This window comes from Papio anubis, chromosome 15 (genome assembly GCF_008728515.1).
Source record: "Papio anubis isolate 15944 chromosome 15, Panubis1.0, whole genome shotgun sequence".
Lineage (NCBI taxonomy): Eukaryota > Metazoa > Chordata > Mammalia > Primates > Cercopithecidae > Papio > Papio anubis.
The window spans coordinates 69383062-69410957 of record NC_044990.1 but is presented as its reverse complement, the minus strand read 5'-3'; the positions used below and the strand labels follow the sequence as shown (position 1 = coordinate 69410957).

Sequence of the window (27896 nt, the reverse complement as noted above, 5' to 3'; positions counted from 1 at the left end):
TCCTTCAAATTTTATAAGCTTTAGACTCCACAGAAACTGGTTGCTGGGGTGGGGTGGGGTATAGGATTGGGCTTCAGAAAAGGGCATGATGTGGCAGAGACTACAAATCCTTTTATCACCAGCTGGCTGATTCTCCACCACTTGGTAAATACCCTGTCAGCATTATCACCCTTGACTTCACTTTAGCTCCACAACACATCTGAAAAAGAGATAATCAGTGACAAATTCTTCTGTGATAAGTTGCTTCCAAGATCTCTTACACAACACTCAGGCCAAGTAAACCTGAGAGATTTAATACATGCATGTATTAAGTGCTGCAAGCCTTCAAAGAAGCTTTCAAGCCAATGAACTCTAAATTGTGTGGAAAGGAGTTGTCCTTCTGACGCATTATTGTTCTTTAAAAGTATTACTCATCAGTAGCTTTGGAATAAAATTGTCTTTTTTGTGTGTGTGGATACACTTTGTGTTTAAAACACATCAATGGTCTTTTTTTTGTGTGTGGATACACTTTGTATTTAGACCACATCTATGACCACAAGCGTGCATTAATGGGGAAGTAAAAATATATACCTGGGGTCTGCAAACTTTTTCTGTGAGGAGCCAGACCATGAATACTTACAGCTTTGTAGGCCATGCAATCTCGGTTGCAGCTATTCAACTCCAATGCTGTAACATGAAAACAGCCAGAGGTGGCTGGGCGTGGTGGCTCATGCCTGTAATCCCAGCACTTTGGGGGACTGAGGTGGGTGGATCACCAGAGGTCAGGAGTTCGAGACCAGCCTGGCCAACATGGTTAAACCCCATCTTTACTAAAAATACAAAAATTAACTGGGCATGATGGCACACGCCTGTAGTCCCAGCTACTTGGGAAGCTGAAGCAGGAGAATTGCTTGAACCCAGGAGGTGGAGGCTGCAGTGAGCCGAGATCGTGCTGCTGTACTCCAGCCTGGGCAACAGAGGGAGACTCAGTCTCAAAAAAACAAAAAACAAAAACAATCAGAGGCAAGACTTAAATGAATGGTTGTGGTTGTGTTTCAATAAAGCTTTACTTATGGACATTAAAATCTGAATTTCAGTGTGTCAGGGAATAGTATTCTTTTGTATTTTTTAAAAAATTATTTAAAAATGTAAGACCATTCTTAGTTCACAGGGTAAAGCAGTCTAGATTAGGCCTATGGACCATACATGCAAATCCTTGATATATAGTAATAGTGAAAAGAATACAAATTTTAGAGCATTCATACTTGGTTTTCAATTTTGAGTCTGTTGCTATTAGGTCAATGAAATTGTGCATCTGTATTTCAACTCCCTGGATCCATAGTTTTCTCATCTAGAGAATGGGCTTGTTTAACTTGTTGGTAGGATTACATGAAACATGACATTTCAAGGCACCTAGCATAGCCTCTGTGGAGCTATAGTTAATCAATATATTCAAATTCTTTTCTGTGTTTTTGACTGTTTATTTGACTGACTGACTGACTTGTTAACATAAGTATCTTGAACAGATATTGTACAGTCACAAAAACTGAAAAGAGTTTTGAAATTAAACATGAATTTTTAAGTATGCCAGTTGGTGGGATAATCTGACCAAAATCTCATTCATATTTGAATCAAAGTTTGTGTCACCTTTATTTTAACATTGTTCTTTGGGGTCATATAGTTTTCTTTGCATTCTTAAATTTTTTTATGTTTAAATCAAAATATTTTAATATTTTTATATTTGATTTCATTCATATTGTAATACTCGGGTGCTTCTCCTGTGAGTTTTTACCATATCTGCTCCAATGGGTTTACCTTGTAGATAGCCATGAGGACCTTGATAGATGAGGACTACAAATACTACATGCCATTCTAATAGTGTATGTTTGTATATTCTATCAATGTACGTGTCAAGGATATAACTCCATTAGTATACACTGAAGGTTTACACTGTTGACCAAGGTCACAAGAATCCACAGGAAAACTGGATTACTTCTAGACAATCTGCATTCAGTTAGTTCTTAATAGGAGACATAGTAGTATTTTCATATTATTAATTAACTAGTAATATGTTAAATTTCTAGGACAAAGTGAAGAAGTTATGGACTTTAGACTCATTCAAGGAACCTTTTCAAAATACACACATTCTGATTTTTCACCACCAGCCTTCCCCATCTTGTCGAAATACAAAGAACCATGGGGTGGGGAGAGTGGTTATTTGTATTATGAATAAAAAAAACTCCTTAGTTGAGTGGGACACACACACACACACACACACAGAGGCACACACAGCACTTCTGGAGGTGAATGACAGGGCTTTTCTATCTGTTTGGGTTCCTTCTAGTCGAATAGTTATTTTGCTTCAATTCTTACTTTAGATGTGGAGGATTATTACCAGGGAGTTACATTCCATTTTCTCCAGGGAAGCAGTCAGAATTTTGATAATTTTTTCCTCCAGTCTTTGATGCTGGAAAAGTTATTGAGCATTCGCTGAAGGTAGGACACTGCCACACACCGCGAGGTATAAAAAAAGATAAATGTTACTGTTCATGTTTGAGGAGGTGCAATATAATACCTAAGACCAGATGAGACAGATACACACGTAAGCACATATCACAATGCTAAGTGAGAGGTATGTGAAAGAAATACAATGTCTTATTGGAAATTGGATGATTGTGATATCATATATGATTTCAAAAGCCAGGAAAGGTTTTATATATAATTGGAATTGCCATTTTAAAATGTTGCCAATGTTTAAGGAGATGAGTAAGTGGGCATTTCTTTATAATCCAGTGTTGCTCCTAAATTCGGATTCTATTCATGCTATTGAAGTGTTAGGTACATCTTTATTTAAAAACGTTTGAATCATTCTCTTAGGAGTAGCATCCATAAACGTTTTAATGCATTTGAAGGTGACAGATTTCCTAAAGTATTTTCTATCATTATATAAGAGCTTATAGCTATAAAATCCAGAATTTATTTAACGTAGTAATTCATCATTCCAATGCAAATTCCTCAAATGGATCAAACCATATTAGATTTAGCTTTTTTCCCCCCAAATGAAGAATTTCATCATGGCACATTCTACATTTCCTGATTTTCATTAAACAGAGAAGAAAGAAAAAAAGCACTTTAAATCCACCTATATCTATAATTTATGAAATAAAAGGAATAATCTCTAGAATGCTTACAAAGCATGAAAACCTAAATAGATTCAATGGATTTTGTTAAACTTTGTGCTCTTTAAGCAAGAATTGCCTTCTGGCTTGTACACATGAAAATTATAATTTTAACGATACGATTTATTTTAGGAAAACTGAACACCAAAGAGAGATTTTTAATTTGATGCTAAATATGTTTATCAATTTCTTACATTTGTGTTTTAAACTCTTCAAATTCTTTAGCAAGACATTTTGATCATTTATTAAAGTCTAGTTTGTTCGACTACACAGAAAAATTAGATAAGATTTAGTTCAATTTAGTCGTGAGCAGCCCATGAAATATTTAATTTATAATAAAATGAATTTTGTTTCTCTCCAGATCCTCATTTCATATTTCACTGGAGAGACTTTAGTCGTAGAGATATAGTGAGTGGAAATCCAAATTGCCTTTTGGAAATCTTTCAGTAAGGCCAGAGTTTTAAAACAGTAAATGTTTGAGCGACATATACTGAATCCAATTTCAATAACTATTTGAACTTAAGAGATAAGTAAGTCAAATCAAAAGGCAGAGAACTGGATGATATTTTCCCTGATTTTGTAACTTAAAAATTTTTGCTGTAATAATTTTTCTAATTAATTAAGAGAAACACAGCTACGAGATGATAGGTTTGGGTAGTTGCTCTCAAACTATATGTTTTAAAAAAGAAATCATTGAATAAAGTTTTGTTATAGTAATTTGTACAGTTCTCTCACAGTTAAGAGGGTTTCTCTACCTGGATGATTTACTCATAGGACACATGCACAAAAGTGTCACCTGTAGCATGCCAGTGACTCAAGAACTTCAAGAATCATCATCATACTTGATGAGAATGAGACAATAAAATGGAAATTCTAGAATGAGCATACCTTAAAGCTTTAATATTAATAGTGCTGTTACATGAACATTAGTAATTTGAGTGTGTGTGTGTGTGTGTGTGTGTATATATATATATATATTTTCTGCACTGTGTTTGTTGACATAAACAGATGGGGAAATTTTATATCCAGTACAAATCAATGGATCCTGGGTAATAAAAAAAGAAATATTATACAAGCAATGGCCACATCCATAGCACTGCTATTTTCATTGCATTGAACAATTTGTGTCAAAATAATTATTTTAAATTTTTCCTGTTACCTCAAATAAGTGATATATGTGAAGTAAATTGATTACTGTTCCCAAATTCCTTTCACATTTTAAATTCACATACTCATTTATTTCAAGAAATAAATTCTATTATATGCAATGTTAGGGTTGGTACCAAACCAAAAGTTCGGTACCAAACCAAAAGTTCTAGCTATTCTAAAACTAGGTGTTCAGAGTGTAAAATTTGGCCCCTACTAGAAACCAAACTGTAAAGCATAACTATTGAACACACATAACGCTTGTTGCCATAGTTTAAAACCTACCTTTAATGATCTAAGAAAGGGTTTTGTAATGTAAGACTGAAAAAAATTATTAAATGCAAACTTATCAAAATCTATGCTGACTTTCATAGACTGACAGCTTGGCAATGGCTAACCTAAGTCCTCACACTCACATTTATGTTCCGGCTAATACATAGTTATTACTAAAATGTGATTCTAATATTAACCACCAACCTACCTGTGGATTGGGGAAATATTTCCGAGAAACATGAGTGGCAGGTCTGTCCTTATCTCATTTGCTTCTTCACTCTTTTTTAAAGCCTTCTCTTTGCTTTTGTATCATTGCCTGGTCCATACTCTTATGCCTTGGATAGAAAATTTTCCTTTTTCCTTTTTTTGGTTACCCCAAATTTAGTCTTATGTAACAACCTTTCTTTCTTAGATGTATAGACAAATATATATTTATATCTGTTTTTCTTATTTTTATTTATATTCGTAAATGCTGTTAAGCAACTCACATAATGCAGAAACTACAGGAAGTAAACTCTCAAGTGACTTTCTTCAGGTTCCCTAGAATGCTTGAAAATATCTATGAAAGCTTATGCTGTTCCTTGGAAACTTTTTTTTAAAAGAACACCCTAATGTTAGACAGGAAAAAACAAATGATATGTTCCAGGCCAAATAACTTTCTTCCATTACTCAAGCACTTTTCCTTTCTTTTATGACTGTTTCCTGTCTACAGCTTCAGTGAATGGGGAGAAAATCCTAAGTTTTTAACCTTGTAGTTCAAGGGTTGTGGTTTAACTCTTTCATATCTGTTAGTATTGGGATACATTCTACTACAAAAGGAATGAATTCCACACTAACAGAGAACAAACCAGAAAAAAAATTATTTGAACCATCCAATCTGTGGCCCCAAATTGTATTTTTAGTATAAGTTTGTCATTTAACTTATATATTTACTTCTGAATGCATTAATTGAGCAATATAATTATAATTATCCAGTTCTCTGCAACTTTTACCTATTGATCAGATCTATTGCCATTTGCAATTATGTCTTTAAGTCTGATCTAAAGACATAGATTTATAATAGCACCGAATAACTGGATAGAGATGTTGATTTTTAACAATTACTCCCTTAAAAACCTTATTATGCTCTCTTTAATCTTGAAAATAACACCGACACAACAATGGAAAGATCATATTATTACCTTACTTTTACTGAGGAAAAACTGAAACACAAAGAAATTAATTTGAACAGTATCAGACAATGGCAATGGTAGAAGCAGGATTTCAGTTAAGACTGTCTAGCTCCAGATTATATGCCTGAAGGCGCTGCTACATGTGTATTCTGTGTTCATTCAACATTCAATAAAAGCCCACGTGTTAATCACCAACACAGACACACAGATGCTCAGTTATAAAAATGAAGAAGAGGTATCCCCAGGGCACCTTGAGTATAAAAGTGACATACAAAAGACAGTAAATACGACAAAAATTTGTTCCATAAAAGTGTGTGCAGGGTACAATGGGAATAAAATGAAGGGATAACTGATTAAACTTTTGTGTAAGAGTGATAATTAGAAAAGCCTTCCTAGAAGGCACGAATTAATGAACTGCGACTTAAAATCAGATTAGTGTTTGTCAGAAAGACTTGACAAGGAGAGTCAAAAAGTGGAGTTGCCTTATGACCAAAGGCATAAATAAATTAAGCCCAGGCCGGGTGTGGTGGCTCACGCCTGTAATCCCAGCACGTTGGGAGGCTGAGGCGGGTGGATCACGAGGTCAGGAGATCGAGACCATCCTGGCTAACACGGTGAAACCCTGTCTCTACTAAAAATACAAAAATTAGCTGGGCGTGGTGGCAGGTGCCTCGGGAGTCTGAGGCAGGAGAATGGCTGAATTCGGAAGGCGGAGGTTGCAGTGAGGCGAGATCGCGCCACTCCACTCCCGCCTGGGGATAAGGTGAGATTCTGTCAAAAGCTTGACAAATAGGAGGTGCCTTATTCATCTTCCCATTTCTTCTTTTAGAAGATCCCATTTGCTACTTGTTTATCAAAGGGCTAGAATTGTTTGACCTAAGAAACCTTAAAAATGCTGTCTCTGTAATGACTTGCTTCTGCAATTTAGTGTTCCTGGAGTTAAGCACTTCACATGCAAACCTAAATGTGCTGAGTCATTCACTTTCCTCCATTCCGTATTCGGTAGTGAATAAGCCATGACCTCATGATTTTCAACTTAGAAAAATACGAGTACCAAATATCTTCATCCCACATAGTTTCATTCCTTCGTCGTTGCATTGTGCAGATGTCTACAGGATGTTTCTAATCATAGCATCTCATTTGACGACTATATGGAGGCAGACACTTTGACCCTACTAACATACCTAAATTGTTGGCTCTGATGACCTATACAGTCACTGAAGGGCTGTACATCTGATTAGCATGTGTAGTGGGAGTATTTTTTTGTGTAACATATTATGATGTGTTAGAAAAATTCTAGGAGACTATGGAATAGTCTATGGAATTTCTATAGTTTAATTTATAGAATAGATTGTGGAATAACATCTAACACACAGAGACAGACAACCAGAAGGGAAGTCACAGGTCATGACAGGTCCAGAAACATGTAAGTGTGCAGCAGAAGAAGCTGAAACTTGGAGTTTTATCACAATCAAGTATCCAGTGATTTAGAGAAAATATAACTCACCAGTAACTGGCAGCAGAATCTCACTCATTCTTTGCCTTTCTCTTTGCATGTGTTTGTGAAAAGGGGTTGGCAGGAGAGAGTTTAAAGGATTGTACTGAGTGCTCTAAGAGGGCAAAAAGATGAATTAGATGTAATCCAAAAGTTCACAGAGTTTAAGCATGACAGTTAAATTAATGTATAAGGTATCCTAACACAGGGTTTTGGAAAAAAAGCAGAGGTTGAAATGAATACTAACAGTTTCAGTCTGAAGTAATCTGAGGAGCGATAATAACATCATGGAGTTGGTAGGGGTTTTAGCACTAAACTAGTCTAATCTTTCAACCCATCAAGAATAATTTACAAGGCTAAACATCCCTCATGACTTGAGAACATGCTATATCTAAGCTTTATGATAAAATTACCAGGCAATTTATTAAACTTAAATCTTATATTTAGCAATCTTCTTTTCACTAATGAGAAGGTCCTAGATACATTATACATTTGAAGTCATATACTAAAAAAAGTTTAATAATGTTTAATAAGCTGAATTCCATCAATGTTTACATGACAAAATAAAATAAGGGCAAAAATAAAAATTGGAATAGATATTTTTCCTAGAAATTAATTTTACAACTTTTCAAAATTAAGAAGCCCATTGTATGGTGTAATGAACTTTCATAATAGCAATATCTAGACTCTAGATTATGTGCTAAGAGTGTAAGGTTAGAGCACCAGGATTATAAGCCTGATCTAAGCTTGTGCCTTAAATTTCAGGAGTCCTAAATATCATCCATAAAACTTTTTGATACTGCATGATAATGGGAAAACAATACCTTGGTTATCTAACTAGTTTATTTACAGGTTTAGGGTCATTCAGTACAGTGCTTTCACAAACATGTTATGTTTTATTAGCGGATCAAAAGTGGATACCATAACTCACTCCATTTTACTGTCATCATTGAACACAATTTGTTGTTATCTTGAAACATAATATGGGTGATCTATGTTTTTTAGTGTTTCCAGCATAAATAAATCTATTTTCAATTGACCACAAATTATTATTATTATTATTATTATTATTTATTATTATTTTGAGACAGGGTCCTGCTCTGTCACCCAGTCTGGAGTGCAGTGATGCAATCATGGCTCATTGCAGCCTCAACCTCCTAAGCTCAAGTGATATTCTTGCCTCAGTCTTCCTAGTAGCTGGAATTATAGGTGCAAACCACTGCGCGAGGCTAATTTTTTATTTTTTTTGTGGAGACTGGGTCTTTTTATGTTACCCATGATGGTCTCGGCCTCCTGGACTCAAACGATCCTCCCGTCTTGGCCTCCCAAAATGCTGAAAACAGTGTGCCCTGCTGACCACAAATTATATTGTAAATGCCTTTAAGTTACAGCTATGGAGAGAATTTAAAGGAGAAATAAGAAAAAAAGGTTGCTGAGCGGTATTAACTACTAGAACAGGTGACATATCCACTCTTCAGTGTCTTTATAAAATAGACAACTCATGCAAATTAAGATTAGCTGGTAATGCAAAAGCAATAAAGTAATGTCTAAAGATGTAAAGGCAAGTAAGAATTTTAACACAACTTTAAAATAAGGTCTGCATTTACATTGAGTCGTTAATCTCTATAAGACAGTTGACAGGTTTATATAAAAAATAGAAGCCACATTAAATTGTGTAGATTCAGAAATATTTAGAGGTCAGATTATTTAAGATAGTAATATATAAGGCATGGCTCTATTTCTATATAATATAATATAAATTTATTAAACATTTTTCAGAAAAGTCTGTTTGGCAGAATGTATACTCTTTTGAAGATGATTAAAACATGGCTTTTTATTTTTATAACTCCTCTCATTGAAATTGCCTTCACACTCAGTTTATAATATAAGAATCATTACTAGGTAGTTACATCTTCTTGACATCCGAGCTCTTTCTAAAAAAACACACTTATTGTCAAAAAACAAAGCTTTGCCACCACTGAAGATATTAAAAAGAAAATGCTGCTGGTCTGGAGGTAAGATGAAAGAGGACCAAATAAAGTGTTTTGAGCAATGACAGCATCACTGAAATAAATGGACACCTTTCCTTGGAAAGTCTGTGTAGCTAACAGTGTTCATTTGTTCAGGGAAGAAGTGTCTGGCGGGTGCAAAAAAAGAGCTTCCATACATTCCATTCTCTTTCACAGTTGATTCTTTTTTATCAAGAGCTTAAATGTAGTGTCATCTAAGGTTCTGCTATCTGCCCTCATTTTTTTCCCATTTGATAATGTCTCTTGTATATCTCAGCGATGTCACTGGCTACAGTTGTCACCGTTATGACTACCAAATTTATACCACCAGGCCAAATCTTTTTTCTTGATTTTATAACAATGCATCCAGCCTCTTGTTGGGCTTCTCAGACCACTTGCATATTCTACAAATACGTCCAGTTCACCATGACTGAAATGAAGCTCATCATATGAGATCTTACAAGACAGACCCTCAATGTGTTTTTATCCCAGTTCAGTGGAGACAACCACCATGTGCCCCATTAGCCAAGCCAGAATGAAGGACACCCTACATTCTTTATTCACTCTTCTTCCCTGCCTAAACTGGCCATCCAGTCCTCTTCCAGAATATATCCTCAGCACCCTTCTTTCCCACTATCACTTCTTGATTCAGGTCCTTGCCATTTCTACTTGATATATAACAGACTTTGGGTTGGTCTCATTGGCTCCTGCTTCTTTCTTGCAAGCTATTTGCAACTGTTACTAACTTTTCTAAAATGAAAATAATATCACATCATTCGCCCCATTACTCCAAAACAAAATGCTAATGTGTTTCCTTGAACTTTGGCAGAAAGCTCAGGTTTCCTTTCCTCTGTGTGAAATGGCCTTCCTCTATGTCCACTGTGTGCTGTCCTGTTCGTTGTGTAGTGAACTACCACGCACAGTGGGCCAGCTTTTCTCTGATTTCAGTTTCCAACTTCCATGAGACTTATGTTAGTGCCACATCATGTGAGATGCCTATCTTGTGTAACAGGGTAAGTTACTGTTAGGTAACCTTCCATGTCTGGAATTTGCCTGTTTTCTCCAGTAAACTGGGCTTTTCTTTAGGACAAGCAACATCTCTTTCTTTCCAAGACCCAGCAGAGAGTCTTCAGGTGTTCAACGACTGGTTGAATTAATGAGGGTCTCCCATATTTTAGAAGCTGGAAAGGAAAAAAAAAAAATGAAAAACACAACCCCCTTATTGCCTGCTGTGAGTGGTATAATTCTGCATTTATTTCAGTGGATACACTAGAAATTAAAATTATATTTTGGTGACAGTCTACTATTTTAAATACAGAGGAGATTAAACAACTTAGTTCATTTAAATAATCTCCTAGGCAGAATATCCATCAGAACACCTAAAAATTATGAACAGATTTAATGGTCTCATTAGCATTTTAAAATACAGAATTCAACAAAAGCATGGAAAAAGGCTACATTTTGCTGTTTTTAAAGTTTAAAGGATAAACATGGTTTACATGTGAGTACTAGCATAGCTCAATGCTATCATTTGCCACTGACTAGTGCTTAGAATAACACATTTTTAAGAAAAATTATTTTATAAGCGTGAATCATGGAGAACTCCAAAATGAAAAAAAATAGTAAAACAAATATATATTAAAACAAGAAAATTTAAGGTTTATAATCTGCAGTTCCTCCTCAAGTATCCCCGTAATAGCACCACGATCAACTAAAATCTGAAAACAAGAAAATGACTTAGTTGACCTTAAGTTATGTGGATTTCAAATATGCCTGTAGATCTCATTTAAAAATGTATTTATATAAATATTTTAGTAATTTTTCCCTGAGTTTAGATGACTTTTTAGAAACAATTTCTGTCAAATAATTCAGAATAAAGTCCATATACATAAAACATGTCATTCAACAAGGTAGGTACAACTTTACCCCTAAATCCAAAATATCCTCAGGAGTACTTCATATTTTGAAAACATACATTTTTACATTGTAATGTTTACATTTTGTATCAGAATCATAAAAACTAAGGTTAATCAATGAACATTGGAAAACCCAAATTTCAAGGCTTTACGATATCTGAAAATAAACCTTAAGATCATACTTCTCACTTATGAATTTTCATAGATGTATTCTTCCAAAGTGTCAATAATGAAGTTAGAAGAGATTAAGGCTTAGTTGATATTTTAAAATTTGTGTTTAAATTAAGCAAATGTAAAATATTACAAATACAGAATTGTATATATTTGCGATAGATATAATGCTTCCTGGGCCTCAGAGGGCCCCATTTTCCAACACTTAGAGATAAGTGCCCACCCTCCTCTGTCATTACAGATAGGTATGTGAACAAATTTGAGAAGAGTTTCAGACAGTTTAAACTGAGTTGCATATTGCAAATCCACCCAAGGCTATCGTTCAATTATTCATGAGAATAAAGAAGCACACGTACAACTTCTCTACTCTTATCCCTGCCTAGGTAATTTTAGATGGAAGAAACCAGTGGAAACTGCTTCCATTTTACTTCACAGAGATCGTTAACATATTGATAGACCCTCAAGTACCTTGTCCAGGAGTAGAAACGTAATAGCACTTGCAACAGCACTTATTCCCTGAGTGACAATCGATCAACTGTTTAGATTTTGCCACTTAATTATTATCACTACCATAGTGTATTACTTGTATGATACTTCATAAGATCTTGTTCCTGATGTTTCAAAACCTATATATTTACTAAGTTTCCATTTTTTTCTTATTTCATTACATAATTACTGTTGTTGATATTATTACTAATATCAATTTAGGATATGATTTTACATTAAAGAAATGCAAATTAAAATCACAATAGATACCACCTCACACCAGTCAAAATGGCCATAATTAAAAAGTCAAAAAACAACAGATATTGGCAGGGCTGCAGACCATAGGGAACATGCATACACTGCTGGTGGAAATGTAAATAAGTTTGGCCATTGTGGAAAGCAGTTTGGAGATTTCTCAAAGAACTAAAAACAGAACTACCACTAAACCCAGCAATTCCATTACTGGGTATACACACCAAGTAAAATAAATCACTGTACAAAAAAAAACCCACATGAACTGTTATGTTCATCCCAGCACTGTTCACAATAGCAAAGACATGGAATCAACCTAGGTACTCACCAGTGATGGATTGGATGAAGAAAATGTGCCACATATACACCATGAAATACTCTGCAGCCATTAAAAAGAATGAAATCATACCCTTTGCAGCTGGAGATCATTATTATCCTAACCCAATTAATGCAGGACCAGAAAACCAAATACTACATGTTCTCACTTATAAGTGGGAGCTAAACATTGGGTACATGTGGACATAAAGATGGAAACAATAGATACTGGGGACTACTAGAGGGAAAGGCAGGGAGTGGGGCAAAGGCTGACAAGCTACTTATCAGGTACTGTGCTCATCACCTGGGTGACAGGCGCATTTGCACTCCAAACCTCAGTATCACGAAATATACCCATGTAACAAACAGCAGAAGTACTCCCTAAACTTAAAATAAAAGTTAAAATTATTTTTTTAAACATTTGATTTCATAACATAGCAATATTTTTAGCTAAATTAGCAATATACCTTGTTCATAATATATTTAAGAATAATAACTAATTTTAACTGTTTTTAAAATCAGCATGTGCAGTAAGCACATGTACCTTAATGAATGACTTTGGAAGGATGAGTTGAGCTGCGGAACAAGACACACAATAGGTTTTCACAATTTCCAAAATTCAAATTTATCTCATATATGTATAAATATATATATATACACACATCCACACATATAATGATGTATATTCTCATCCACACATATAATGTTATATGTAGTATTATAATGTATTTTTAAAAGATCTCAAATTACATTTTACCATATTTCATTATAGATAAGAAAATGATATTAGTAATACCTATTGTAATTCACTGTTCCTTGGAAAATCTTTATGATCAACTGAAGATACAAATTTATGCAACTGAAGATACAAATTGCAGACACAAATTAATTGTAATACAATACATTTAAATCAATTTTACTTATTACATATTTTTTAGTATATTAAAAAGTGATGACATTGAAAGTGGTAGTATAAATTTTTCAACATCATTTTCTATATAATGGTAAAGATTACCTTTATAAAACACACAAAATATCCACTGTGATGTGATCCTTATGAACTCGTCAGCTGTATATCTTCATGAGCTATTATATCTACACTATATATCTGAGTTAACCTTTCATGTCTATTTGTAGAAGGAAATTAAAACCACCTCTTAAAATTTAAAACAAAGAGAAATGAAGATAAGCAATACAAAGGCATATGATGGAAGAAGCTGGGTTTAAAGACAGACGAAGCTGATTTCTGATTTTTTTCCTCGCTCAATTATTTAGTATGGCATAACTATATAAGCCATGAGGTTCATTTTGCAGATTTATAAAATGGAGTTTAAAAACCTACCTCACATATTATCTGGATTTGGAGAGGTCATTGGAGTCAGAGCTTAAAATAGTGCTAGGATCATAGTTATAGGCACTCAGAAAATTGTTACTGTTTTATAATAATTACAAAACACTTGAGAGTTTTGAATAACTTTCTATTCGTAATATTTCCCCAGTAGAAAGAAGACTCAGCAATTATTTTGCTCTAAGCATCTCAACTGTAGAAAATTTTTGAACCTGACATTTTTATGTCTTTTTTTTTTAGAAATGGGGTCTCACTCCATCACTCAGGCTGGATTACAGTGCTGAGATCAAGGCTCACTGCAGCCTTGAACACCTGGACTCAAATGATTCTCCTGCCTCAGCCTCCTGAGTAGCAGAGACTACAGGTGCACGCCACCACACTTGGCTAATTTTACTTCCATCTTTTATTCTTTTAGAGAAAGGGTCTCACTTTGTTGTCCAGACTGGTCTCAAACTCCTGGCCTCAAGCGATCCTCCCACCTCAGCCTCCCAAGTAGCTAAGATTATAGGCATGAGTCACTGAGCGTGACACTTTTATCTTTTCATGGTGATTCTGTAACTAGTTCAAGTTGGAAACACAACAACAAAAATCAATAGATGGCATTTATATGAACGTGTCTTCCATATCATGCCTTAAATGATCTCAATGTTTCCTGGAAATTGTGCCTTTTATAAAAATATTTTGACTTTAAACGCAGAGGTCAAAATTAGATAATTTGTAAGAGGAAATTGATTTTAGAAGACTCCAACATGCAGCTTAATAAATGCGAATATAATACATTTTTATGAGGTTGTTTTTATTTGCTCTTGGGTCTATAAAAATATCTGTTTTTTTCTGTCTTGACCTATGAATATTTACCGTATTCTCTTGAATAATCTCACAAGGATGCTGAATCCAGGTTCTCCTAGGCAATGAGCACAGGCAGGACTGCTTAGGTGGTATGAGAAAACTGGGCTCATTTCATGGTGAGTGTAAATGTAAATATCCTAAATCCTACTATTTAAGCCCATCAAAAATGGTCAGCGGAAGGTTCAAATTTTCAAAAGAAGTGCACTTAAAATCGTTACAATGCCATACAATCATAAAATATCTTAGTGTTCAAAATAATTTTTTTCATCTTTTCTTTGATTTAATGTTTGAAAATGCTCTGGATCTGAGCAAAAAATTACTGAAAATTTGTTTCACCAAGGCACAAGGAACTAATTATTGAGCATCAGGGCTTAATGATATTAGAAGAGGAGGGGAACAACAGAGAAACAAAGGGCATTGTGAAATCTTGTTCATGAGAAAAACAGTAGAATATGAGAAATGTGTTTTGCATTGCTGATTATATGGATCTTTGTGTTTTAAGTTGTCCTTGTGAAAATTGATGATGATGGTTTCAGATATAAAAGCTGGTGGAAGAGAGTGTACTTTACATTTTACTCACTGATGTTGCAAGTTATTGGATGCTATTAGGAACTCTTTTAGAAAGATTTATGATAATACGTATTCATCACAAAGCCCATCATTCTGGAGAACAAAAAGTGATGCTGCATTCATTTTGTGTGATTAATGATTTGCATGTAATGAGGAAAAACGTTCAGGACTTATCTGCAATTGTAAATGAAAATGAACTTTATAAAGAGATTTTTCTTGTTAATGTCAACAAAAGAAAGAAACCTTGCATATGTGCGATATTTGCAAGTATTTACATCAGGTAACAAGAACCATTATATCAAGCAATAAGATAATCTGTTAATTTGTATCATAATTAAAAATTCACATTCTGTAATATCTCAGACCTCTAAGCATGTTTAATAAAATTTAGGCGGTGTATTTATTTTGCTATCCCAGATAGGATATTAATGAATGGGCAGACTCAAACCTAATTTGCATAGTAAGTGAATATAATTAAAACCAGTCTTTCATTAAAAGCTCACAAGAAAATATTTAATCTGTGGCATATTTTCAGGAAGGCAAGTAGCAGAGCTTATTTTCGGGTCTAGCACATTCTACAAAATCAGTTGAATAAGAAAACAACTTAGGCATATTGTTTGGTTCTTTCCTTGCCGCTGAGCTTTGGCATCATAATCATTTATTTTGGGCAAGTGTGATCTAAACTTCATTATGATGTAAAAACCCTGTAAACATAAAATGAGAAATGTTGTTTTTATTGCTGGTGTAGATATTTCTTTTCCTTATTGACCTGTGGGAATTTGCTAGCTTGAATTGCACCCTCAAGTTGGAGAAGCATAGTTCATTAACCACATCAATATCAATGTTAAAAAATTTGACTCCCATGGTATCAAACTAATCATTACCTTAAAGTTTTTTTAACCTTGAAAATATTATGAAATACTCTTTTTTGTTATATGGAACAAAATAACATTTATTTCATTTAAAATTTTGCTGAGACAAATTTATTAGAAAATTTGAAATACTATACTCTTTACTAATAAAACTGCTCTATTTTTTCTGGCTTCTTTTTGATATATGGATCAGCTCTGTGTGGTTGATCTTTCCTTCTCTGAATATGACCAAATCACTTTCAGTATGCTATTTAACTGGGGCGGGATAAAACAGGGTCATTGACTGCCTGTTCTCTGATTAATTTTTTAAAGCCGTATTTCTTTGGGTCTCATGATAAAATCTGTATCCTTTAGTTATCCAATGCCTCCTTCTGAATACTGGCTTTCTTTTCCTTTTTTTCTCTTACCTTTTATGTCTCTATTCTCCAGTGGTTTGTCTCCTTTCCCTTGAAACACCCTTTCCTCTTGTTTCATATTGATTTCTAGTTTACTTATGGCTCTGTGTAGATTAAACACCTTGAGGAGTAATGGATAAGGTTTCATTGACTGACTCCAAACCCTTCTTCTGCTACATTCTGATCCTTGATCTTTCTTTATCCATTCTCTAAAATTGACCTATTATGTGTATTCAATTAGTATTTTCCTGCAACTTGAAGTATTAAGTTTAGTAGAACAGACCTCTCTCTTGGTGTGGTAAGAAGTGTTACAGCATAATTACACACAAATTAGAGCTAAAGTAAACAAAAAATACGATGAGTTACACCACAGAGATCCTCTTACACTCTTAACATTAAATACAAGGGGAAAAAATTCTTCCTTGTTACATTATCATATAGGGTCTTCATTACAACTTCCTGACACAAACACAGATGCTGTGTAGCCTAATGACTAAGATGCCAAGCCATAAGGCCACTCAAGTGGGTTCAAATTCCAGTTCTATTATGAAGGAGTTCTTCATAAAGCTGCATGAACTCAAGTTGTGTTGTCCAAAATTAGAAAGGACTGAAGTGCTTCTGTTAGCTTATCCTGTAGGTACCTACCTCGTAAAAACTATGGCATGCAGAAAAAGAATATTTGCTCCAGGGGGTAGATACATTCATTTGTAAAAGAAAGTTGGGAGAAGGACTAACCCTCAAAGCCCACTTTTCCAAATTCAACAGTCAGATAAATCACTCCTATCCCATGGAACACATGTGTATAAGGATGGAGCAAGAGGCCTAGAGTGTTATCCTAGAAGAGTTACTGCAGAGGGAAGCGTAGAGCTAGGGTAAAGTAAGTTCTCGCATGAATTATGCATGATGAATGCACAAAATGTTTTCTCTACAATTCATCCTTGCAACCTATGAAACCATTAATAATATTATTTCAGTTAGCCTCCAAAACAGTTTATAAGTCTTAAATATTTTTATTCATGATATCTTATTAATAGTGACAGGAGGCAGAGAAATTCTATGCAGAAAAAGATGAGGTCCCTGGCAAAGTCCCACCCTCAAGCTGGAAATCCTGAGACCATGGCCCAAAGTGAGAACTTATATCCCTTTTCCCCACTTGAATGTTGCCTTTTCCTGAGCCATCCATGGCCCCGCCCAACTCCATCCTGTGCCTATAAAGACCCCAGATTCAGCTGGCAGAGAGGAAGAACAAGCTGGACATCAGAGAGAAGTGGCTTGACTTCAGAGGGACAGCTTGACAGCATAACTCCTGAGAAGAATCCAGCCAGAGATGGCTGGACTTCAGGATAAGATTAACTGCACACCTCCCCACTCCCACCATCGTCTTTCAGCTCCTTTTCCCACTGAGAGCCACTTTTGCCAGCAATAAAATTCCCCACATTTACCATCCTTCAATTTGTTCCTGCAACTTCATTTTTCCTGGATGCCAGACAAGAGCTCAGGAGCAAGTGTGGATACAAAAGGGTCCACTAAGCTGTTAAAACTTAAGCCGTCTGTGGAAGGCAGAGCTGAAAGAGCACTGGAACAGCCCTACCGGGGCTTCAGAAGTCACAGGCACCTCCTCTAGATGTTGCCATGGGACCTGCATCAACTTTGCTCCTGCTGGTGCCTAAAAGTGCTTGGCCCAGCTCCTGCACTCACTCACCTGCATGCTCCCCTCCCGTGAGGGTGGAACTCCAGGTCAGAGTGCCTGGAGTTCGCTTCTGCCGGTGCCAAAGCGGCCAGCTGGTTCCAGTGCTTGTGTACTCCAGTTCCTGCCTTGTTCACTTGCGAACTCCCACCCGCAAGGAGTGGAAAGCTGAGTAAAATGGGGCACTCATGTCACAAGTCCCATGAAGGGGTCAGGAAAATATCCTGCTTCATCATTATGATAAAAAAAAATCTGCCGGGCGCGGTGGCTCAAGCCTGTAATCCCAGCACTTTGGGAGGCCGAGACGGGCGGATCACGAGGTCAGGAGATCGAGACCATCCTGGCGAACACGGTGAAACCCCGTCTCTACTAAAAAATACAAAAAACTAGCCGGGCGAGGTGGCGGGCGCCTGTGGTCCCAGCTACTCGGGAGGCTGAGGCAGGAGAATGGCGTAAGCCCGGGAGGCGGAGCTTGCAGTGAGCCGAGATCGCGCCACTGCACTCCAGCCTGGGCGACAGAGCGAGACTCCGTCTCAAAAAAAAAAAAAAAAAAAAATCTATCATAACCCCAAATGCAGAAATACCCATTTATATAGGTTGAAATACCATTCAACAAAAATTTTAATATTGTATTTGAAGAAAAATTTGACGGAACTGAAGGAAAAAATAGCAGCATGGTAATTGTAGGATACTTTAATAGATCACTTCCAATCATGAGATCATTCAAGTAGTAGAGGACTTGAACAACACTATAGACCAGTTGGATCTAACAGACATACACAGAACTCTCTACCCCAAAACTGCAGACTATATATTCTCTTCAACAGCACATGGAACATTCCCTATGACAGAATACATGTTAGACCAAAAACAAGTCTTTACATATTTGAGAAGATTGAAATAATACAAAGTGCATATTATAATCACAATGGAATAAAACTAGAAATCAATAGTGTGGGGAAAACCTGAAAATCTACAAGTATGTGAAAAATGAGGGACACTCTGAAACAACCAATGGGTCAAAGAAAAATTACGAGGAAAATTAGACAATATGTTGTGACAAATGAAAATGAAAATGCAACGTAACAAACTTACGGGATGCAGTGGAAGAAGTATAAAGAGAAAAATTTACAGCTGTAAATGCATACACTAAAAAAGAAGAAAGATATCGAAAAAGAAGAAAGGTTTCTCTCTTTACCAAAACTTGGAAAGTTTTCAGCTGTTATTTCATTAAATATGTTTTCTGCATCTTTTTCTGTCTTTTCTCTTTCTGGGATGCCCATAATATGAATATTTGTACGCTTAATGGTGTCCCATAAATCCATAAATCTTGTAAGCTTCTTCATTCTTTTTTATTATTTTCTCTTCTTGTCTGCCTGTGTTATTTCAAAAGACCTGTCTTCAAGTTCAGAAATTCCTTTTTTTTTTTTTTTTTTGGTCTTGTCTGTTGTTGAAGCCCTTACTTGTAGTTTTATTTCATTCATCAAATTCTTTAGCTCTAGGACTTCTGTAGGCTTCTTTTTGTGATGAAGTACCCTCACTTTCCCTCTATTACAATTATTTCCCTCTAATACAATTATTAAACCCTGTGTTTCTAACAGCAACACATCCACTTGTGCAGTACATTCTATCCTTCCTCATCTACTTAAAATCATTGCTGTGGCAACTTGATTTTGTATGTTAATTATTATCAAATCCCTCTCACATCATTATTTGCATCAGCATACAAACAACCTGTTTCTCTAATTATTTTAAAAAGCAAAAGCAGAAACAAAACACACTATGTCTTAATGATTTTTAAAATTATATGTCTATTAAAAATCATGAAACAAACTAAAAGATACTATTTTATTTACTCATAATCCTATTCTTATTATTTGTCCCCTCAGGGGTCTCTTAATGTCAGTTCTTCTGTGGATAGCATCACTTTACTTTGCTTCTATTTACAAAACTCCTTGGAAAAGTCGAAAAGTTTTCTATACTAATTTAATTCTGCTTCCACTCTTCTCTTGAACTCACTCCGACTCGTGCTTATTCTCCACAATTTAGTAGCTTTTGTCAGGGTTCCCATGACCTTCCTGTAGCTATTTTCAGGGTGAATTCCCAGTTTTCACCTTGAACTATCAGCAGCATTTGACATAGTTGATCACATTCTTCTTCTTGATCTACTTCCTTTGCACAGTTACCAGAATATTACACTTATCTCCACCTAGAATTCTGGATATTTCAGTTTTCCTTGAGTTTTATTAGTTTTTGCTTCATGTATTTTTTTTTTTTTTTTTTTTTGAGGTGGAGTCTCGCTTTGTCACCCAGGCTGGAGTGCAGTGGCGTGATCCTGGCTCACTGCAAGCTCCACCTCCCAGGTTTATGCCATTCTCCTGCCTCAGCCTCCCAAGTAGCTGGGACTACAGGCGCCTGCCACCACGCCCAGCTAATTTTTTTTTTGTATTTTTAGTAGACACGGGGTTTCACCGTGTTAGCCAGGATGGTCTCAATCTCTTGACCTCATGATCCGCCTGCCTTGGCCTCCCAAAGTGCTGGGATTACAGGTATGAGCCACCATGCCTGACCACTTCATGTATTTTGTAACTTTGTAATTCAGATGTTATTTGTGCACTGGTTTCCAATAAGTTAGATATGAATCAATTAATCATTTTGTGTTGCTTTTATGGTGTTTTAAAACGCTTGTCATGCCCACCATTTTTACCCATGTATATCCTTCCTGCATAATTTATGTTATTATCTACTTAATTAAAAAATATTTTGCTATATAATTGAGTGGGTGAACCTTGACATAAACCATTCATGATTCTTTGAGTCTCTGAAATATTTCTAACTAAATGTGAAAGTAGCTATTCATTTTATTTTGATTTATTGCATTTCTTTGAGTTTTATTTCTTATATGTTTAATATTTTCGGACATGATTGACTTTGCTAGAATTTGCCAAGTAAGTCTCTTTCCCCACCTGATTACTCTATCTTTTAACTTCAGGTGAATTTTAGCTTGTGTCTAAATTTTTTTTTCCAACTAGATGTTTACTATCTTGGAGGATGGAGATTTATATCATTTGAATTTATTATAATCACTGTTGACTGGAACAAATCTTACTTTTTACTCTTTATTATTCATATTTCTGTATTGATTTTCTTTCCAGACTTTTTATATTCTATTAAAATTTTATTGTATTTGTTTTGTTATATCAAGAAGGATATATATCTCACAGTCTTTTAGAATCTATTTTAATAATTTATTTTATTTATTTTCCTATCATGCCTAGATATTATTCTCCCAATGAACAAAAAAGTAGCACATTTCCACTTATTTTACTTTTCTATCTCTTTCCTTTTCAGATTGAGCATATTTTGAATACCAATGATAAATTCTCATTTTTATAATAATTAATAATTTTTTTGATAAGACAATAATTTATTGGTACACTAATTTTTTAAATTCATGTCTTTATTTTTATTAAAATCCATTTTTACAAAGTTGGAGTATATACTTCAGATTTTCTTTCATAGTTTATGGAAAGCAGTCATTCTGAGGTTTTGTATATTAAAATAATCTTTTTATTCTCTCTTAATCATGAAAATTTGGCTGGTAATAGAACTCTATGCTCATATTCCACTAGAGGTTTAAAATAGTCTCTCTTTCTTCTAGCATTCATTATTGCTGAATGAGAAGTTAGAGTCTTCCCAATATGATCCTTGTCCCTTTATCTGTGACGTTCAGAGTTTCCATCACATTATGTTTAGGTTTTATTAATTTTCTTTATGGAATGGCTTTGGTGCCCATTCAATTAAAAGATTCATATATCTTCTTCTCTGTGCTTTTTTTTTTCTTCTAATTATCTTTTTCAACTTCTTTCTGTTGATATCTTGTTTGACGTCTCTTAGATGGGCATGTTAGTCCATTTTGTGTTGCTTAAAGAAATACCTAAGACTGGGTAATTTATAATGAAAAAACGTTTATTTGGCTCATGGTTCTGCAGGCAGTAAAAGCGTGGCATTGGCATCTGTTTGGCTTCTCCTGAGGCCTCAAGAAGCTTTTATTTATGGCAGAACGTGAAGGGGGAGAAGGTGTATCACAGGGCAAGAGGGAGGTGGAGGATCCCAGATTCTTTTTAACCATAGATCTCTCGGTAACTCATTACCATGGGGAGGGCACCAAAGCATTTATGAGGAATCCACCTTCATGACTTAGACAGCTCCCATTAGGCCTCACCTCCAACATTGGGGATCACATTTCAACATGATATTTGAAGGGAAAAAAACATCCAAAATATAGCAAAAGATATTGGGCTCCTGGTCTATTCCTGTCTCTCAATAATTCTTTCATATAATTTTCACTTTATCCTTTTTTTTCCTTTGAGACAGAGCCTCATTCTGTTGCCCAGGCTGGAGTGCAGTGGCGTGATCTCAGTTCACTGCGACCTCTGCCTCCCAGGTTCAAGTGATTCTTCTGCTTCAGCCTCCCAGGTAGCTGGGCTACAGGTGCACCACTACAGCAAGCTAATTTCTGGGGGTGATATTTTTCATAGAGTCAGGGTTTTACTGTGTTGGTCAGGCTGGTCTGGAACCCCTGGCCTCAAGTGATCCACCTGCCTTGACCCCCTAAAGTGCTGGGATTACAGGCCTGAGCCACTGTGACTGGCCCTATCCTTCTGATTATGATTTTTCAGCTTATTTAATACTAACACAACTTTCTTCCTTAGCTATTTCTATTTTGCCATTAAATTAACCCCAGATAGCTTCTGCTCATCCTCCAAACCTATATGTTTACTTTTCATGACCTTTAATTAATTATTTTTGTAATAGATTGTGCATGTGATAATTCCTTTAATCTCTCCTAAGAATTTTTTTAATTAGCTTATTTATTTATTTTAAGAAATGGGGTCCTGCTTTGTCTCCCAGGCTAGAGTGCAGTGGTGCCATCATAACTTTATTCAGCCTAGAACTCCTGAACTCAAGCAGTCCTCCTGCCTTAGCCACCACACTGTCTCCTAGAATGTTAATTTTACTTATGCTACAGTCTTTTTCAGTTTGCTTTATTAGTTCTACTGCTTTGGTGCTGATTCTCTTGTGTTTTTTTTTTTTTCTTTTGTTTGTTTATTGTTTTTGTTCAATTGAGCGACTTTTAAATAGGTTTTATTTCATGTTTCATGTTTGTTATTGATTATTTATTCGTTTAGATGTCAATTAACCTATTTGTATTTGCCGGTTCTTCTTTCATATTACCTTTTGTGATTTGGGCAGAGGAGTGACATATGCTGTCAGAAGTGGCATGACCATGGTTTATCTCCTGAGAGGTGTCCTCCTGGAAGAGAGTTCTTCACTCTTGACTATCGATGACCTGCTGCATAGCCCAGCCTTTAGGGCTCCAGGACTGGATGGCTTTAGGGCTCCAGGACTGGCTGCCTTAGCTTGTGTGCCAATGTGATGGCTGCACTCAGCTTAGCAGAATAGCACAAGAGGAGAGATGCTGGTTTTCCCAGCTTCCCTAAAGATATTTTCTCAAATAAGCCTCATAGAGCCCTGAAGAACCCTTCTGATTATGATGCTGAGGTACATCTCACAATATCCCCAGTTCCACAGCAGCTCTTTCCAACACCATATCTTCATGAGACTTTTCTTAGTCTTGCTGATTGCCAATCCAGTCCTGTCTGCTTTCTCTTGTTAAGAATTGTTCAATATTTTTCTTACACTTCTGGCACTATTTCTTGCTGCTCAGCATTACTATAGATTTATACATTTTAAAGTACCTTTTTTCTTTTCAAGAGAATTTAGGCAGAAGGCATAAAAGATACATGCACTTAGTTTGCTGTGATGTTCAAATTCTTTCCACTGACCTTTTATTTTAAATATGCTTTAATATTTTTCTTCTATTTGAACTTATTTGAATCAGTATTATTTTATTGGATTTGGGTTGTCCTGGGTTTTCTGGCAAAATATAACATATAATAATAGCTTTTTGCTCTTCATATTTTCTTTCTTTTTTTTTTCTGTTGAACACTACCTTCTGAAACTGACTTTATACTTTTTTCTTTTATCAGCCATTTCCATTATAACTTACTGTTTTATCATTCCCTCTCTTTCAATTTTGTTGCTAACTCACATCTCCTGTCAATATATTGTCTGTTAGCAAAATTATCTTTAAAGTATTCACTTACGTCTTGAATTTTATGCTTATTGCATTACTATTTCTGTGTAAATAAGTGGATCTAATTTCTTTACATCTTTTGACATCTTGAAAACTTTGCCCAGGAAGATAAAGATTAAAAGTAACTTTATTGGTATAGTGAAAACCATTTAAATGAAAATCAAGTTGTTAAAGCTCTTGAAAAGATAACATCAACCAATTGTTTACGCCCAAAGTATTTGAAGCTCCTTCACCTCAAATTTCAAGCCCTGCCACATCCACCAATCTTAAACCAGTATATTATAATCTTTAATCCTAATCAAGCCCATTCCTCTCCCCATCCCATGTCTACCACACTTAATGAAGGACCTGCCTTAAATCAGATTCCAAGTCTTACTGATACCCTGACTTTGTTCTTCTCTTTCTGAGAGGTTACTACAACTGTTTTGGTAGTGTTCTCCCTTGCTGAGATAGTGTGTATCTAACTTTGTGTGATTAACAGGTTTTTTTTTTTTTTTTCAGAGAGCCAGCATTCAACAAGTATGTATTATTTATCTGATTTTCCCATTTGGAGAACTAAAATGTTGAATTTATAAGAAAAACATAAAATTATTTAAAAAGAAATGAACCACACTCTAATAATAGCATATAAAATGACTATATAGACGCTTAAGCACATTTTACACTATGGGTATGCTAGCCTCAATTCTTGCTCACTAAGAAAAATCAAACTCTTAGCCATGGGTGCCTAAGGAAAAATTTCTGTTGATCTGCTTTTGTTTGAATGCTCTTTCGTAATGTGATTTTATATCATTCGTTTCCTTTCCTTTTCTCTTTATGTTCAACACTATGCATTTAAACGATTATTTCAAAAGGACATTTAAAGGATTATTTCAAAAGATTTTGTTCCTTTTTATTGCTGTGTGTTATTTTGTGGTGTATGTACATCACATTTTGTTTAATCCACAATTGATGGGTGCCTGTGTTGATTCCATATCTTTGCTACTGTGAATAGTGATGTGATAAACATATGAGTACAGGTCTCTTTTTGGTAGAATGATTTATTTTCCTTTGCATATATACCCAGTAGTAATTTATTTTTAGCTCTTTGAGAAATCTCCAAAGTGCTTTTGCAGTAACGTGGATGTAGCTAGAGGCCATTATCCTAAATGAATTAAGGCAGAAGCAGAAAAGCAAATGCTGCGTGTTTCAGGTATAAGTGAGAGCAAAACATTGGGTACAGATGGACACAAAGATGGGAGCAATAAATGCTGGGGATTCCAAAAAGGGAGAGCGAGATGAGGGGGAAAGGGTTAAGAAATTACCTATCAGGTACTGTATTCACTACTTGGGCAATGGGATCATTAGGTGCCCAACCTCAGCATCATGCAATGCATCCATGTAACAAATCTGCATATGTACTCCCTGAATCTAAATTTAAAAATAAATAAATAAATAAATAAATAAATAAAGTTCATTCTGAGTCACCCCCCGAAAAAGTAAATAATTACTTCCTTATTTTACTATTTATTAGAGCAGTGTGTTCCTCAATAAATTTACTCCAAGTTGTTCCTCAAAGTACAAGATCTTTATCAATAATGGTTTCAAGGACATGTACTTTCCTTTTCATACAATGTCTCCTTAGAGTTCTATGCTCTGATTTCCATATTTTTTCCTTATTTAATCTCTTATCTCTGGGTTATGGTGGCAGAGTTGGTAAAGTTTAGGAGAGGAAAATTTGTGTTTAAAAGCCACTCACTTATTAGGAGAATAGGGTAGCTTTCAGGTGAAGTCTATCCCATAATGTGATATCCTTTTGGGAAAAAATGTGTTTTATTAAGAAATTTGTGTGTAATATTTATGCACATTCCCCTTGAATAGGAAAGGTAAAGCTCTTTAGGCTTTATTGGTGAAGTTTTATGTTGTAGTGAGTCTCTTTTTATAGTAAGATATCCAAGATGAGGAGAAGGAAGGGTTTTTTTTCCACCTTCTTCACCCAAATAAACTGTTGTTTTGCTCATTGAGGATTACTAAACTGCTTAAGAAATTTCATTGTCAGTTAATCATTAGAGAGAATTAGGTGCTAAAGTTAATATATTAGCTTCACACTCTAAACATACCCTTTGTACAGTTACCCATTTGATGTTATTAGGAATGGAATAAAATGATTACAGAGACTTAGTTAAACAAAGGTAGAAAACCACAAAGTAAAATGCAGAATTGACCATGCACTAAACCCTATTAAGTACATAGTAATGAATTAAATAGTCTTAAATAGACTTCCTAATAGAAGACTAAATTATGATTAGCTAACGGCAATAGAAAATATAATTGGTACTTGGCAAGGATCTTTAGAATTCAGGCTGCCCTGAAAATGGAAAGTATAGGTGACAATATAAGTGACTGTATTACTTTTACACAAAAATTGCCAATACTTTTAAAGCATATTTGCCTATTTGATACCTTTTTAAGTTCAATAAACATTTAGATTTTTAAAAGTAAAAAATTATAAGCCACATGTAAACATTCATGTAAATAAAGTTTTAAAATTATTTTTGACAATTTAGCTGTATGGGTAAGTAACTATTACTAAGGTCAGTGAACAAAATTAAGTTCACAATGCCATCATTTTGTATATCTACACATTTTTCTGAACACATTTTTTGGATACCAACTCTGCACCTTCATCTCATAGTTTTGGGGAGACTGAAGAATGCAGCTGGATTGAGAGATGAGGGAGAATGTGTGTCACTGATGAGTAGGAAAAAACAGATAAAGAACATAGTGGAAGGAAAAGATAATGAATTAAATTTTGAATTGTAGAGATGGTTCTAACTTCTAATTTCATTTTTGTAAATAAAAACCTAGATTTTGAATGTGAATTTTCTGCTGGAAATATTTTGAGGGGATGATCAGGCTATGGCTTACAGATAACAGGAGAACTTTGGGGTGAATATGGCCTTCTTGTTACAGCATGTAGAATGAGAATAGATGAAGGCAAATAAATAACAACATGAGAGATGCTGGAGAAGAGAAACTGAAGGAGACCTAACACTCCTGAAAACAATGAAAATATGTTATCGTGTTTGTTAGTTTTCACACTGCTATAAAGAACTACCCGAGACTTGGTAATTTAAGAAGGAAAGAGGTTTAATTGACTCAGTTGCACATGGCTGGGGAGGCCTCAGGAAACTTGCAATCACGGCAGGAGGTGAAGAGGAAGCAAACGCCTTCTTCACAAGGTGGTAGGAGACAGAGAGCGAGCGCAGGGAATATTACCACTTTTAAAACCATCAGATCTCGTGAGAACTCACTCACTATGAGAAGAACAGCATGCGGAAAAACGCCTCCATGATTCAATCACCTCCCACTCTGTCCCCACCTTGGCATGTGGGGATTACAATTCTCTAGATGAGATTTGAGTGGGGACACAGCCAAACCATATCAATTATGAATGTGCAATAGATACTATAACAGATTAATGCATTGGTATTTACTAATCATTCTGTCTATCCCAGATATAAATTAATGATCCAGAGTTTGGTTTTACCTACTTACATAATTATTGCTTAACAGCTGGGAGTGTGTACTTCCAATTATGAAAGGGAAAAGATTCCTTTTGCCTTGTGTCCTAAATTCAAAC

The 27896-nt window shown here is 35.3% G+C and overlaps 2 long non-coding RNA genes across 6 annotated transcripts in view; one reads left to right on the top strand and one right to left on the bottom strand.

The window, feature by feature from the left end:
• LOC103879390 overlaps window positions 1–27896 on the top strand; it is a 221565-nt gene that overhangs the window by 104839 nt on the left and 88830 nt on the right. The gene's annotated exons all lie outside the window — the stretch shown is intronic.
• On the bottom strand, window positions 9790–25710 carry LOC108582948. The gene is made up of 2 exons (XR_001897037.3): window positions 23353–25710; window positions 9790–10434 (listed from the first exon to the last, which is right to left on the bottom strand). It is a non-coding gene; the product is annotated as an uncharacterized LOC108582948 (long non-coding RNA).